General features: G+C 46.4%; 1 long non-coding RNA gene across 1 annotated transcript in view; it reads left to right on the forward strand.

The window, feature by feature from the left end:
• The window catches only part of LOC140458772 (uncharacterized), a 30,596-nt gene that overhangs the window by 3,256 nt on the left and 14,227 nt on the right, over positions 1-13,113 (forward strand). Inside the window, exon 2 of the long non-coding RNA XR_011953678.1 lies at positions 5,843-6,112. This is a non-coding gene — a long non-coding RNA (uncharacterized lncRNA). The remainder of the gene's footprint in view (positions 1-5,842; positions 6,113-13,113) is intronic.

Raw genomic sequence — 13,113 nt, forward strand, 5'->3', positions numbered from 1 at the left:
TGCATTCCAGACTATCATCCCTATCACTGTAATTTGCTTCAGTGTCTACAGTGTGCCTTATCTCTGTAGTCTCTTCCTCCAATGACAGAGTCATGCAGAACAGAAACAGAACCTTTACTTTGATCCAACTAGTCGATGCTGAAGATGGTTCCTGAACGGGTCACCTTTCTTTGCAATTGGCTCATATCCCTTCAAGCCTTCTCCTCTCCATGTATCTACCTAAAATGTCTTTTCCATGTTGTCATTGTGCTTCTCTCCATCACTTCCCCTGGCAACTTATTCAATATGTGCACCATGGTCTCTGTGAAAAATGTCCTTCTCTGATCCCTTTTAAGTCTTCCCTCTCCCACCTCATATTTCTGCCCTCCAGTTATGGACTCCCCTACCCTGGGGTAGAGACCTTCACTATTCACGTTACCTGTACCCCTCATGGTTTATAAAGCTTTTTAAGGTCACCCCTCAGCCACCTATGCCAAATGGAAATACGCATGACAATGATATAAATATTTCTGCTCGTTTCCCTGCCACTACTTTGCTATAATGTTCTGGGATACAGTTGTTCAGGACCTTCAGGCTTTTTCTACTTTTGAGTTCTTCGACATCCAACACCACCTCTCCTGTAATGGGGACTCTTTACAAGCCATCACTGTTTCTCTCCCTTTGTTTCCTAGTCTTTGTCCACAGTATGTTCTGACATGAAATGTTCATTTAGTGTCTTGCCCATCTCCTGTGGTTCCACACCTGAGCAGCCTTATTGTCTCTCTCGTTGCTTTTTTTGTGCTTGTATGCTGTAGAATTTCCTTGCATTCTCCTTAACCTTATCTGCCAAAGCTATCTCATTCCCACTTGTGCATTCCAGCTTATCCACCTTATCCGTGTAAGTCAAACCCTCCAGTATCAATAACATCTTCGTCAATCTTTGCTCCGTGTACAGTTTCAGAAAATGCTTCCTAAATCGGGATGATCAGAATTCTCCACAGTACTCCAACTGGGGACCCAGCAGTGTCTTGTCCAGCCGTATCATGATGGACCAACTCAGGTATTCAATGCTCTGACCCATGATGGCAAGTGTGCCTCATCCGCTTTCACCACCCTGTCCACCCGTGACACCGCTTACAAGGAACAATGTCACTGCACTCCTTGGTCTCACTGTCTGTTCGACAGCATTGAACAGGGCCCTACCATTAACAGTGTTAGTCGTCCCTGTTTTGTCTTAACTAAATCCATTAATTAAAATCCATCTTTCATTCCTTGACCCACTTGTCCAGTTGATCAAGAGCCTCTTCGATAACTGTCTTCACTCCTCACTGTAACACTTATTTAGCTTACTAACAATGATTCCTACATTCTTATTTATGTAAATAATGCACATGTGGCCCCAGCACCAATCCTTATGGCACACCGCTGGTCAGAGCCTCCAGTCCACACAACAAACCTCTCCCATTACCCTCTGTCTCCTACTGTCAAGCCCATTTTGTGTCCGTTTGTCTCGCTCTCCCTGATCCCATGTGATCTAACCTTACTAACCAGTGCACCACGATAAACCCTGTCAAAGGCCTTGCTGAAGTCAGGATAGACAATGTCTACTGCTCTGTCTTCGTCTATCTTCTTAATCACCTCTTTGACAAATTCAGTCAAGTTTGTGAGACACTACCTTGTATGCACAAAGCTGTGCTGACGATCCTTGATCAATCATTACCTTTCCAAATGCATGTAACTGCTGTCCCGCAGAATCGCTTGCAACAACATTCGCACAACTTACATCAAGTTAATTGGTCTTTAGGTCCCTGGCTTTCCCTCACAGCCTTTCTTAAATACTGGCACAGCATTAGTCACTCTCCAGACTCCAAGCTCATTACCTGTAGCTGTCTTTGATAGAAATATCTCTCTAAGGTACCCCGCAATTTCTTCCCTAACTCTTCCCTCCCCCCCCCCCCCCCCACAGAATGCCATGGGATCCACCTGATTAGTTCCGAGAGAGTTGTCTACTTTTTATGCGATTTAAAACCTTCAGCACCTCCTGTTCACCAATGGGGACTCTTGTGAAGACATCACTGTTTATTTCCCTGACTTCCCCGGAGTTTCTCCACAGTAAGTCCTGACATGACATTTATGTTCAAACTAATAGAAGTATGGGGATTTTGCCAAAGTGCTCCCCTACAAACACTTTAGTCCCTTTCCCTACTTTTGTTTCCCAAGGGGCGGTCGGGTTTTATCCCTTACTGCAGTCAGGCCATTTCCATATTGACTGAGACAGTTTTCTTGATCATACTGAATGAATTCCTCCCATCCAAGCCGTATACATTATGGCAGTCCCAGTCTGGGTATGGAAAGTTAAAATCTCCAACCATTAAAGCCCTATTATTGTTAGATATCTGAGATCTCCTGATATATTTACTGCTCTATTTCCCGTTGACTATTGGGGGCCTGTAATACAGTCATATCAAAGTGATGACTCATTCTTTTTTCTCAGTTCCACTAAGAGAATTTCACTGCGATCCCCAGGCATATCCTCTCTAAGTGCTGCAGTGATTTTTTTCACTAATCAAGAACTCCACTCTCCCTCCACTTTTGCTTCCTGTTCTGTCCTTCCTATAGCATCTGTCCCTGGAACCTTGAGCTGCCGGTCCTGTCCCTCCCTCAGCTGTTGTTCTGTAATACCTGTGATATTTCAGTCCCATGTTCCCATCCTATGCCATGCGCTCATCTGCCTTATCTGCCAGGCCTTTTACATCAAAGTAAGTGCAGTTTAATTGATCGGTTTTCCCTCATTGCCTGCTCTGCTCTTGTCTGCCTTATCAATTGAAATGACTCTTTGAAATTCAGTCCCAACTTCAACCTTCAGACTGTAGCCTGAGACCATCCCCTCACTGTGGATAACACCCTCACCCTTCATGTCATCTGTAAACCTTCTGCTATCACATCCAACTCATTAATGTCCATAATAAACAGCGATGGTTCCTGCACAGATCCCTGTGGTACATCTGCTGGTGAAAGGCTTCTCATCACAGAAACAACCCTCCACCAGCTTTGGATCCAATTTGCCAACTTGCATTGGATCCCAGTGGCTCTTCCCTTTTGGACCAGCCTTCCATGTGGGACCTTGTCAAAGACCTTAATGAACTCCCTGGAACCCACATCATCTGCACTGACCTCATCAACATTTTCAATCGTAATTTCAAAGAAAGCTCAGCTGAATCCATCAGACAGGATCTTCCTTTACCAAATCCGTGCTGACTACCCCGAATTGTTTCCTGCCTTTCCAGTTATTGATTCAAACTGTCCCTCAGAATTGTTCCCAATAATTTCCCTCCCACTGCTGTCAGACTTTCTGCTCTGTAATTACCTGGCCTTTCCTTTGGGTCCAGTGACTACAACTGTCTTTGTTTTCACATTGTTATGGAAAAAAGATCAGACAGGCTGACAGATTAAAGTGTGAAACTGGAGCAGGATCAGATTTGGGGCCATGAGGCAGGATCGAGCGAGGTCGACTGGGTGAATTAAAAATCACACAACACCAGGTTATAGTCCAACAGGTTTAATTTGAAGCACTAGCTTTCGAAGCACAGGTGATCATCCTAAAAGATGAAAGGCTTAAACTAAATGTGTTTGATATTACATTCCATGACACTGCTATCCTGTTGCTATAAATTCTGAGCCTTATGATCGTGCTCCACAACCCCCTGATGAAGTAGCGCTCCAAAACCTAGTACCTCCAGATAAACCTGCTGGGCTGTAGGCTGGTGTTGTGTGATTTTTAGTGTTGTTCATTCCATTCCAACACCGGCTCCTCTACATTATGACTGCCATCAACTGAGCGAGTCTGTTTGAAGGAAAATGAATGACTGGCAAACGGGAAGCTTTTAAAAGTGTGATCTCAAGAGTCCAGGGCCAGTATGTCCCTGTTAGAGTGAAGGGAAAATCTGGCAGGTTAAGGGATCCCTGGCTGATGAGGGATATTGAGGCTCTGTTCAGGAAAAAGAAAACAGCATACATAGAGTTTAAACTATTCATATCTTTTTCCAGTCCTAAAGACATGATCAATCTCAGGTCCCTGCAGCACTCCTGATCTGTAGAACTCACTGCAATGCCTGTGACTATCTGATCCAGTTCCGAAAAGACTCCCTATCTGTGTAACATCCTCCCTTGCCTATCACCCATCCTGTCAATGTCGGGTCTTCCAGTCTGTCCATCATCTACTCATCTCCATAACCTTCTCCACCCCTTACACCCCTATCTGTGTAAATGTCACCTTCCCCTTCAAAATTTCCACTTTGACCAAACTGCAGGAGTTACTAATGCTCCCTTATCTGTGAAAATGTCTCCAACCAAAATGGATGTCCTTATCTCCCGGTCAAATTGTCAGACACCACCCCCTCTATACCTAAATAACCCCCAGAACCTAAGCCTTTCAATAACTATAAACATCTTCAGTCACGACTGCCCTCCACATATCTGCTTGTTCTTTTCATTTATAAAACTGTCTAGATTTCTGTAATCTGCTCCATTCACCTAAGACATTCCTGTCTGTGCAAACCACCCCATCCTACCAACATCCTTATGCCTGTAACTGCTGCATCCCTCCCCACCTCCCCATCTCCATGAACTCCTGTAAACCCTACAGCTTTCCACATTTCTGTAACACCTTGTGGCTCTCTGGTCCTCCCTCCCTGTGAAACCACCTCCAGTCCTCACACCCCTCCCAGTCTGGGTCGTCTGCTCCAGATCAGGCCATTGCTGTCTGTTATATCCTGACAATCCTAGCACACCTTCCTGTTTGTGTCTCTTCATTCAGATCCCATCTCTCCAGCTTTTTGAAACCCCTTTGTGCCATTGTGAGCCTCCTTATTTAGAATATAGAGCAGTACAGCGCAGTGCAGGCCCTTCGGCCCTCGACGTTGCACTGATCTTTCCTTTCTGCTTGTCTCCGGCCACATTCCCATGCTGTTCTGACGCGTCACCTTTTCTCTTTGGATTTGGAAAGCTCATTTCACTTGAACATTGTCCCTGCATCCTCTCTGTCAGTTTCAAGCCCTGTCCATAAACCTACCGACATGATTGGCCAGGACACTGATCCCAGCACAGCTCCAGTGGGACCATCGGAATGGATTTTTAAAAAAAATCAAGTATGGGTTATGGGTGTCACTGGCTGACCAAACTTTCTTGCCCAGCCCTAGCTGCCCCTGAGCTGAGTAACCTGCTCGACCATTTCAGAGGGTTATTGAGAGGCAAACACTTTGTTGTGGGTATGTCGTGCAGACCACGTGAGGAAGGGCAGATGTCTTTCTTGAAAGGCGAAGTTTTTGGATTTATTGTACATCAGTAATGGTATTGATGGATTGACAATTACTGTTTTAAAATAATCTATTTCAAATTCCACCATTTCAGATGGTGGTGTTCAAACCTTCCTCCCCTGAACATTAGCTGAGGATTTCGATACATGCTCTAACAATAACACCACTAGGCTTTCACTTCACCTGCTTACAGGCTATTCATCCCTGAACACTGATACCAGTGCATCATGGAGACAAACCTGTTTCTCTTTCATGATTGTTTGATCCTGATACCTTCCTGCACTCTTGTGATGTCACTCAGTATCTCTCCATGTGGTATCCCTCATTGTGGGTGTCCAATTCATGCCTCTGTCAGTGTCTCTCACTCTTGCAGCTGCTCCAGATCCTGAACCAACAGAATTCTCCACTCCAGAGGGACACAGCAGCACAGACCAGGAATGGAGACGGGAATTTTCCAGATCTCTGTGGGAATTACTGCCATTCTCCATGTGTAATCTTCACTACATCAGTCTAATTTCCCATCCTGTCTATTTCTCTGTCTCCTGCAGGGAATCAGGAAGTTCCTTACTCAATCGACTTCCCAACTACAGGATGTCTCGTCCATCACCACACTGAAGGTGGTCGGTCAGCCAGACAGACAAAGGGCAGGGAAATCTGGAATCTTCAATAAATCCTGCAGTGAGATAAGATCACTCACAGTGAACAGAGCAGAGAGCAATGAGAGGGCTCCAAACATCGGCTAACAAGACATTACTTAGATACAGTTCTGGAGGGGGAGCACAGTACAGACACACCCCAGGTCAATCACCAGCCCTACTGTAAGTTTTGTTGCATTGAAACAGCATCGGGACTGTCACAATTATCAATCCAGGCCTGTGATGTCTTTGCGATCATCAGTATGACAGAGGGGAAAGCAAGTTTCTCATGAGTGTGAGGGAATGCTGCCTGGGATCTTTCTGCTCTATGTTCCCCAACAGTACATATACAATGTCTCGTGGACCAGTGTCTTCAATAATTTTTAACTCCTATAACAGTTCCTGTCCCTGTAACCTCCTCCCTTCCTGATAGTCCCTCCACAGATTTGAAATATACTGCATTCCATACTACCATATCCATTGCTGGAACTTGCTTCAGTGCCTACAACGTGCCTTATCTCAGTCGTCTCCTCCTCCAATAACTGGAGAAAGAGCCATGCAGAACAGAAACGATTCCTTCGATCCAACTAGTCCATGCTGACCACGGTTCCTGAACGAGTCACATTTGCCTGAGTTTAGTCCCGGTCTCGTCAAACCTTCTCCTCTCCATTTACCTGCCCAAATGTCTTTTCCATGATGGAATTGTACTTTTCTCTACCACTTCAGCGGCAGCTCATTCAATATGTGCACCATTCTCTGTGTAGAAATGTTCTCCATTGGTTGCTTTTAAGTATTTCCTCTCCCACCTCATATTTTTGCCCTCGAGGTATGGATTCCCCTACCCTGCTGTCGAGACCTTCAATGTTAAACCTATGTAAAGCTCTCATGTTTTTATAAACCTTTATAAAGTCAGCCCTCAGCCACCTACACCCAATGGAAATATGAAGGATATTGATACAAATATCTCTGCCACGGTCCCCACTGCGACTTTGCCTCAATGTTCTGGGATACACTTGTTCAGGACCTAGGGCTTTCTCTACCTTTGTGTTCTAAGACCTCCAGCACCACCTCTTCTGTAATGGGGACTCTTTTCAAGACATCACTATTTATTTCCGTTTGTTTCCTAGTCTTTGTCAATAGTACGTTCTGACATGTAAAATTGATTTCAGGTCGCTCCCATTTCCTGTGTTTCCAGGCATGGATGGCCTTATTGATTTTTGAGGGGCCCCATTATCTCTCTAGTAGATTTTTTGTACTTGTGTGCTGTAGAATCTCTTTGGATTCTCCTTAACCTTATCTGCCAACTCTATCTCATTCCACCCATGTTGTTTTCCAGCTTATCCAGCCCCTCTGTTTCTGTCAAATGCTCCAGTATCAGTAACATCTTCGTCAACCTTTGCTCCATTTACAGTTTCAGAATATGCTTCCTGAAGCAGGCAGATCAGAATTCTCCACAGTATTCCAACTGGAGTCCCAGCAATGTCTGATACAGCCGGATCATGATGGACCAACCCATGTACTCAATGCTGTGACCCATGAGGGCCAGTGTGCCAACTGTTGTTTTCCCTATCCTGCCCACCTGTGACACCACTTCCAAGGAACAATGTAAATGCAGCCCTTGGTCTCTCTCTGTTAGACAACACTGTCTAGAGCTCTGCCATTAATTGTGTTCATCGTCCCTGGGTTATCTTAACAAAATCCAATACCTGAATTCTGCTCCATCTTTAATTTCTTGACCCACTGGCTCAGTTGGTTAAGAGCACTTTTGATAACTGTATTCACTGCCCAATATAACACTTATTTTACTATCCACAAACTTAACAATAATTTATATATGCTTGTTTATGTCAATAATACACATGCGTGACTCCAGCACCAATGCTGATGGCACACCGCTGGTCAGAGGCCCCCAGTCTGCACAACAACCCTCTCCCACCATCCTGTCTCCTACTGTCAAGCCCATTTTGTGTCTGTTTGTCTTGCTCTCCCTGATCCCATGTGATCTAACCTTACTAACAAGTGAACGACGATAAACCCTGTCTCAGGCCTTGCTGAAGTCAGGATAGACAACAAGGTAAAAACAATGACTGCAGATGCTGAAAACCAAATACTGGATCAGTGGTGCTGGAAGAGCACAGCAGTTCAGGCAGCATCCAACAAGCAGCGAAATCAACGTTTCGGGCAAAAGCCCTTCATCAGGAATAAAGGCAGTGAGCCTGAAGCATGGAGAGATAAACTAGAGGAGGGTGGGGGTGGGGAGAGAGTAGCATAGTGTACAATGGGTGAGTGGGGGAGGAGATGAAGGTGATAGGTCAAGGAGGAGGGGGTGGAGTGGATAGGTGGAAAAGAAGATAGGCAGGTAGGACAAGTCAAGGAGACAGTAACTGAGTTGGAAGTTTGAAACTAGGATGAGGTGGGGGAAGGGGAAATGAGGAAGCTGTTGAAGTCCACATTGATGCACTGGGGTTGAAGTGTTCCGAGGCAGAAGATGAGGCGTTCTTCCTCCAGGTGTCTGGTGGTGAGGGAGCGGCGGTGAAGGAGGCCCAGGACCTCCATGTCCTCGGCAGAGTGGGAGGGGGAGTTGAAATGTTGGGCCACGGGGCGGTTTGGTTGATTGGTGCGGGTGTCTCGGAGATGTTCCCTAAAGCGCTCTGCTAGGAGGCGCCCAGTCTCCCCAATGTAGAGGAGACCACATCGGGAGCAACGGATACAATAAATGATATTGGTGGATGTGCAGGTGAAACTTTGATGGATGTGGAAGGCTCCTTTAGTGCCTTGGATAGAGGTGAGGGAGGAGGTGTGAGCACAGGTTTTACAGTTCCTGCGGTGGCAGGGGAAAGTGCCAGAATGGGAGGGTGGGTCGTAGGGGGGTGTGGACCTGACCAGGTAGTCACGGAGGGAACGGTCTTTGCAGAAGGCGGAAAGGGGTGGGGAGGGAAATATATCCCTGGTGGTGGGGTCTTTTTGGAGGTGGCGGAAATGTCGGTGGATGATTTGGTTGATGCGAAGGTTTGTAGGGTGGAAGGTGAGCACCAGGGGCGTTCTGTCCTTGTTACGGTTGGAAGGGTGGGGTCTGAGGGCGGAGGTGCGGGATGTGGACGAGATGCGTTGGAGGGCATCTTTAACCATATGGGAAGGGAAATTGCGGTCTCTAAAGAAGGAGGCCATCTGGTGTGTTCTGTGGTGGAACTGGTCCTCCTGGGAGCAGATACAGCGGAGGCAGAGAAATTGGGAATACGGGATGGCATTTTTGCAAGAGATAGGTTGGGAAGAGGTGTAATCCAGGTAGCTATGAGAGTCAGTGGGTTTGTAAAAAATGTCAGTGTCAAGTCGGTCGTCACTAATGGAGATGGAGAGGTCCAGGAAGGGGAGCGAGGTGTCAGAGATAGTCCAGGTAAATTTAAGGTCAGGGTGGAATGTGTTGGTGAAGTAGATGAATTGCTCAACCTTCTCGCGGGAGCACGAGGTGGCGCCAATGCAGTCATCAATGTAGCGGAGGAAGAGGTGGGGAGTGGTGCCGGTGTAATTACGGAAGATCAACTGTTCTACATAGCCAACAAAGAGACAGGCATAGCTGGGGCCCATACGTGTGCCCATGGCTACGCCTTTGGTCTGGAGGAAGTGGGAGGATTCAGAGGAGAAATTGTTAAGGGTGAGGACCAGTTCGGCCAAACGAATGAGAGTGTCAGTGGAAGGGTACTATTGGGGACGTCTGGAGAGGAAGAAGGAGGCCCTGGTCATGGCGAATGGAGGTGTCGAGGGATTGGATATCCATGGTGAAGATAAGGCATTGGGGGCCGGGGAAACGGAAGTCTTGGAGGAGGTGGTGGGTGTGGGTGGTGTCTCGAACGTATGTGGGGAGTTCCTGGACTAGGGGGATAGGACAGTGTCAAGGTAGGTCGAGATGAGTTCAGTGGGGCAGGAGCATGCTGAGACAACGTCTACTGCTCTGCCTTCATCCATTTTCTTGGTCACGTCTTCAACAAACTATCAAATTTGAGAGACACGACTTTATATGCACAAAGCTGTGCTGACTCTCCCTAATCAATCGTTGCCTTTCCAAATGTATGCAAGTCCTGTCCCGCGGAATTGCTTCCAACAACATTTGCACCACTGACATCAAGCTAATTGGTGTTTATGTCCCCAGCTTTCCGTCGCAGCCAATCCTAAATACTGGCCCAACATTAGGCAACCTCCAGGCTCTGAGCTCACCACCTGTGGCTGTCAGTGATAGAAATATCATTGTAATTTTCTTCCCTAACTTACCCCAATGTCCTGCGATATACTTGATTAGTTCCCAGGGACTTGTCTAATTTTAATGTGTTTGAAAGCCTTCAGCACCTCCTGTTCTCCAATGTGGACTCGTTTGAAAATATCACTGTTTATTTCCCTGCTTCCCCAGTGTGTTTTCCACAGGAAGTTCTGACGTGAAGTGTTTTCCACAGGACGTTCTGACGTGAAGTGTTTGTTTTGAATCTCACCCATTTCCTGTGGGTTCACACATAGATGACTTTAAGGGGTCGCATTCTGTCCCGGGTTAATCTTCTGTTGTTAATATACTTGTAGAATCTCTCTCGATTTTCCTGTACCTTCTGTGCCAAAGCTCTGTCAGTTCCCCTTTACGTCCTCATGGTTTCCCTCTTAAGAGTATTACTACACCCACAATGTTCTTCAAGGGATTGACTTAATCCAGCTGGCTATATAGGACATGTGCCCCCTTTTGTCTTGACCAGAGCCTCAATATCCCCAGTCATCCAGTGTGTCCCAATTGTGTCAGCATTGTTCTTCACACTAACACGAATATGCTGGCCCTGAAATATTAATTTATTTCTCTTTTGAATGAGTCCCACTTGCCCGACATTCCTTTACTTGCAAATAGCCTTCACAAATCCATTTTTGGACAGTCTTGCCTAATACCTTCTGGACGGGGGAAGCCCACTTTTAGAACATAGAACATAGAACAATACAGCACAGAACAGGCCCTTCGGCCCACGATGTTGTGCCGAACATCTAACCTAGATTAAGCACCCATTCATGTACCTATCCAAATGCCGCTTAAAGCTCACCAATGATTCTGACTCTACCACTCCCACGGGCAGCGCATTCCATGCCCCCACCACTCTGTGGGTAAAGAACCCACCCCTGATATCTCCCCTATACCTTCCACCCTTCACCTTAAATTTATGTCCCCTTGTAACACACTGTTGTACCCGGGGAAAAAGTTTCTGGCTGTCTACTCTCTCTATTCCTCTGATCATCTTATAAACCTCTATCAAGTCACCCCTCATCCTTCGCCGTTCCAACGAGAAAAGGCCGAGAACTCTCAACCTATCCTCGTACGACCTACTCTCCATTCCAGGCAACATCCTGGTAAATCTTCTCTGCACCCTCTCCAAAGCTTCCACATCTTTCCTAAAGTGAGGCGACCAGAACTGCACACAGTACTCCAACTGTGGCCTAACCAAAGTCCTGTACAGCTGCAACATCACTTCACGACACTTGAATTCAATCCCTCTGCTAATGAACGATAATACTCCATAGGCCTTCTTACAAAATCTATCCACCTGATTGGCAACCTTCAAAGATCTATGTACATAGACCCCAAGATCCCTCTGTTCCTCCACCTGACCCAGAACCCTACCATTAACCCTGTATTCCGCATTCTTATTTGTTCTTCCAAAATGGACAACCTCACACTTGGCAGGGTTGAACTACATCTGCCACTCCTCAGCCCAGCTCTGCATCATATCTAAGTCCCTCTGCAGCCGACAAATGCCCTCCTCACTGTCCACAACTCCACCTATCTTCGTATCATCTGCAAATTTACTGACCCACCCTTCGACTCCCTCATCTAAGTCATTAATAAAAATTACAAACAGCAGAAAACCCAGAACTGATCCCTGCGGAACTCCACTTGTAACTGGGCTCCAGGCTGAATATTTACCATCTACCACCACTTACTGCCTTCGACCGGTTAGCCAGTTTTGTATCCAATTGGCCAAATTTCCCTCTATCCCATGCCTCCTGACTTTCCGCATAAGCCTACCATGGGGAACCTTATCAAATGCCTTACTAAAATCCATGTACACTACATCCACTGCTCTACCCTCATCCACATGCTTGGTCATCTCCTCGAAGAATTCAATAAGACTTGTAAGGCAAGACCTACCCTTCACAAATCCGTGCTGGCTGTCCCTAATCAAGCAGTGTCTTTCCAGATACTCGTAAATCCTATCCCTCAGTACCCTTTCCATTACTTTGCCTATCACAGAAGTAAGACTAACTGGCCTGTAATCCCCGGTGTTATCCCTATTCCCTTTTTTGAACAGGGGCACAACATTCGCTACTCTCCAGTCCCCTGGTACCACCCCCATTGCCAGTGAAGACGAGAAGATCATTGCCAACGGGACTGCAATTTCCTCTCTTGCTTCCCACATAATCCTAGGATATATCCTGTCAGGCCCGGGGGACTTGTCTATCCTCAAGTTGTTCAAAATGTCCAACACATCTTCCTTCCTAACAGGTATCTCTCCGAGCTTATCAGTCCGTTTCACACTCCTCTTCAACAATACGGTCCCTCTCGTTCGTAAATACTGAAGAGAAGTACTTGTTCAAGACCTCTCCGATCTCTTCCGACTCAATACACAGTCTCCCACTACTGTCCTTGATCGGACCTACCCTCGTTCTCGTCATTCTCAGGTTTCTCACATACGCATAAAATGCCTTGGGGTTATCCTTAATCCTATCCGCCAAGGATTTTTCATGCCCTCTCTTAGCTCTCCTAATCCCTTTCTTCAGGTCCCTTCTGGCTATCCTGTATCCCTCCACTGCTCTGTCTGAACCCTGTTTCCTCAACCTTATGTAAGCCTCCTTCTTCCTCTTTACTAGACATTCAACCTCCCTCGTCAACCAAGGCTCCCTCACACGACCATTTCTTTCCTGCCTGATAGGTACATACATATCAAGGACATGTCGTATCTGCTCCTTGATAAAGTTCCACATTTCCACCACATCCTTCCCTGACAGCCTATGCTCCCAACGTATGCTCCTCAAATCCTGTCTTACAGCATCGTAATTTTCCTTCCCCCAATTGTAAAATCTACCTTGTTGTGCGCACCTATCTCTCTCCATAACCACGGTGAAAGTCACAGAATTGTGGTCACCATCACCAAAATGTTCACCCA

This window comes from Chiloscyllium punctatum, chromosome 34 (assembly GCF_047496795.1).
Source record: "Chiloscyllium punctatum isolate Juve2018m chromosome 34, sChiPun1.3, whole genome shotgun sequence".
NCBI lineage: Eukaryota > Metazoa > Chordata > Chondrichthyes > Orectolobiformes > Hemiscylliidae > Chiloscyllium > Chiloscyllium punctatum.